This window comes from Otolemur garnettii, unplaced genomic scaffold (assembly GCF_000181295.1).
Source record: "Otolemur garnettii isolate 467f Iridium unplaced genomic scaffold, OtoGar3 scaffold00112, whole genome shotgun sequence".
In the NCBI taxonomy this organism is placed as follows: domain Eukaryota; kingdom Metazoa; phylum Chordata; class Mammalia; order Primates; family Galagidae; genus Otolemur; species Otolemur garnettii.
In genome coordinates this window covers 6894948-6898061 of record NW_003852507.1, presented here as the reverse complement: position 1 = coordinate 6898061, position 3114 = coordinate 6894948, and the positions used below count along the sequence as shown (strand labels likewise).

Below are 3114 nucleotides of genomic sequence, written 5' to 3'. Positions count from 1 at the left end.
AAAAAAAAAAAAAAAAGAATTTGCTTTGTGAGGCACAGTGGCCCACACCAAGTGGTGAGAAGACAGCAGTGGCAGGGGAAGCAGAGTGAGGAGTCCGGGGAGCGCTGAGTCTCACTAAAACGGGCCACCGTGGTCCTCCACAACCTGCAGTATGTCTGGCAGAGAAAACTGAAATGGAGGGAGTGGAGTCAGCAGAGAGTATATTTCTGGAGATTTTAGCCTTGATGAATTTAATCAGCTCTTTGTGACTCCTCACTCTCCGGTTGAGCTTCCTCCGTACAGCAGAACAGTTCTGTGTGGCACACAGGCTACAGATAAACCCCCGATGGGCAAGAATGTCACAGAATTGAATTTGGTGTTAATGAAGAAATCGAACCCAATGACAGTCTGCCTAAAAGCCCCAGCTACTGTAGTTCAAGCACATTGAACCCTCAGGCCCTTGAATTTATTCTTGGTTGTACAACTTCCAAACCAAGCCTGATGGCATAGATGAGAAAGCAAGCTACAGCTGGCTGCAGTACCCAGCTCCGCCCTGGCTGTGAATAGCAGTGGCAACGTGCAGGTGAAAGTTTTGAACTCAATGATATGTTAGGTGGTCTTGGACAAAGGGAGCATAAAAAGAAGAAAAAAGGCCACCTGGATATTATAGTCACTTGGAAGATGGTGACTGAGGTAGTATTTCCACAGACGCCCTGGTCAATGGCCCCATGCCAATTCAGCAGTCCTGAACAGCATCAGCAGACAGCATGCAGACTTTATGGGTGACATACCTCCATCTGCCACACCTAGGACTTGTGGCAGCCCTAGAACTCCACGGACTCTGTCAGTGACAATGAGCCTAATGGCCCTGTCCCTGGAGCTCTCAGCAATGACACCAGGACTGTAGAGCAGCCTGGGGGGGTCCATGGGACTATTTTGATCAGTCCTGCTTCCCTGGAGAGGCTAGCAGAGACGACCTGTTAAGGACAGCCCTATGTTGGTCCTGATACCACTGAAAACTTTGCAGTCGCTAGTGGGCAAATACTTGAATCCTCAGGTGAGGGCACAGCTGCTGGTGGGGTAGCACACAGGAAGCATAGACTTGGACCCAACTAAACCTGAGAGTGCATCATCTGCTGACAGTATGGTCTCTGCATCAGGCACCCTTCCTGTCACCCAGCCCAAGTCCTGGGCTAGTCTCTCTCATGATTCTAAGCCTTCTTCCTCTTCGCTCATGGCTTATGTGGAAACCAAGCATCCCCTCCTACTAACTTCTCCTCCTGGTCTCTGATAAGCAGGTTGAAGTCAAGAAGGGCTGGTTCCAGTTTCAGAGGATCCTGTAACCATAAAGATTGCAGAACTGCTGGAGGTTATAACCTTAATACTTAAAGCCAGTGTCACTGCAACCCTGGGGGCTGGTCAGTAAAGGAAGCTGGTGCCACATTAACGCCACACTGCAGGCATTGGGTGCATGCCCTGCAGTGTATCACCTGATGAAGTCCATTCTTCTATATTCAGAAGTGCAAAGGCCTTGTACGTCAACACCTGTCAATACCCATCCTCATCATTATTCATGTTGGCGCCCGCTGTGGCATCCTGTTACTTCACGAATAAAACCAGCCAGGACACAGATTGAAGGTACATGCCTGCAAGAGGTGGGCTCATATTCCAGGGAGAGCCCCAAGTAACCTCTGTCGTGGTCTTTTATTGAAGCATTATACAACAGGTGTCAGGGCCAACATACTAGAGCTACGTGCTTAATAATCACCACGTGCTTTTTCCCCATGGGCTCGACTCCCACCCCACTGAACCACGAATGTCCAAAGTATAACACCTGCTTGCTAACAAGCGACCGATTAACACGTGCAGTTACTTGAGGGCTTGCTTCGGGGCAGAAAAACATCTCCATGCTAGCGAGGAGACTGTCTCACTCTCAGCACCTCCCTCAAGAACCGGCGGCCACTTCTACAAGCCTAATGCTCAGTCTCCTACAAACACCAGTGATAGATGGTTTTGGTCAGCTAATGGATGAATTTACTAATATGCCAGTGCCTCCAAAACTGCCACAAGCTCTTGGGGATAAAATTGTAAGGGATGTCTGCCCTGGAGCTGCCTTGGAACCTACATATATCTACAGCCTCTTGACTGTTAACAAGTCAAGCCTGAAAAGGTTTTGACAGGAAGATGCTGAGGAGTATGTAGGCTTCCTTCTAAGTGAACTTTATGAGGAAATTCTGAACCTAAAGAAGCTTCTCTCACCAAATAATGAAAACCATACGAATTCCAATGGGCCTGAAAGCCACTTGCTTGATGAGCACAAGCAGGAGGAACAAGATGAAGGAAGTGGCTTGGTGCCACTTCCGTAGCACAGTGGTTACAGCATCAGCCACATACGACGAGGCTGGCAGGTTCAAACCCAGCCAAGCCAGCTAAACAATAATGACAACTACAACAAAAAATAGCTGGGTGCCTGTAGTCCCAGCTACTTGGGAGGCTGAGGCAAGAGAATTGCTTGAGCCCAAGAATCAGAGGTTGCTGTGAGCTGTGATGCCATGGCACTCTACCAAGGGTGAAAAGTGAAACTGTCTCAAAAAAAAAAAGCCAAAGGAAGTGAGGATGCCTGGGAGTGAGTGGGCCCCAGAACAGGACTATGGTCGCCCACCAGGCAGCTTTTGTTCAGACTCTAATCACCAACATTTTGGGTGGACACATCGGGGCTGTGGTTTACCACAAGAGTTCAGAAAAATCTGCTACTTTCCAACAATTTTTCACATTGCACTTGGATATCCAGTCTGAGAAGATACGTGCAGTCCAAGATACATTGGAAAGCTTGGTGGCAAGAGAATCTGTCCAAAGTTCTACCACAAAAACCAAGCAAGAGTTTGAGAGAAGTTGAAGAGTGACTCGCAAAAACTCCCTCCTGTTCTCATGCTACACCTGAAATGATTTGTTGAGGAGAAGACTGGTGGATATCAGAAGCTTATCAAAAATACTGAATATCCTGTGGACTTGGAGATTGGTAAAGAACGTCTTTCTCCAGGCATTAAAAATAAGAATTTTATTTTATTTTTTAATTTAATTTAATTAATTAATTCATTTTTTGAGACAGAGTCTCACTCTGTGCCCTGGGTAGAG

At 47.3% G+C, this 3114-nt stretch overlaps 1 pseudogene; it reads left to right on the top strand.

The window, feature by feature from the left end:
* Positions 1 to 2865, top strand: part of LOC100955896 — a 4401-nt pseudogene extending 1536 nt beyond the window's left edge.
* Positions 2866 to 3114: the final 249 nt, after the last annotated feature.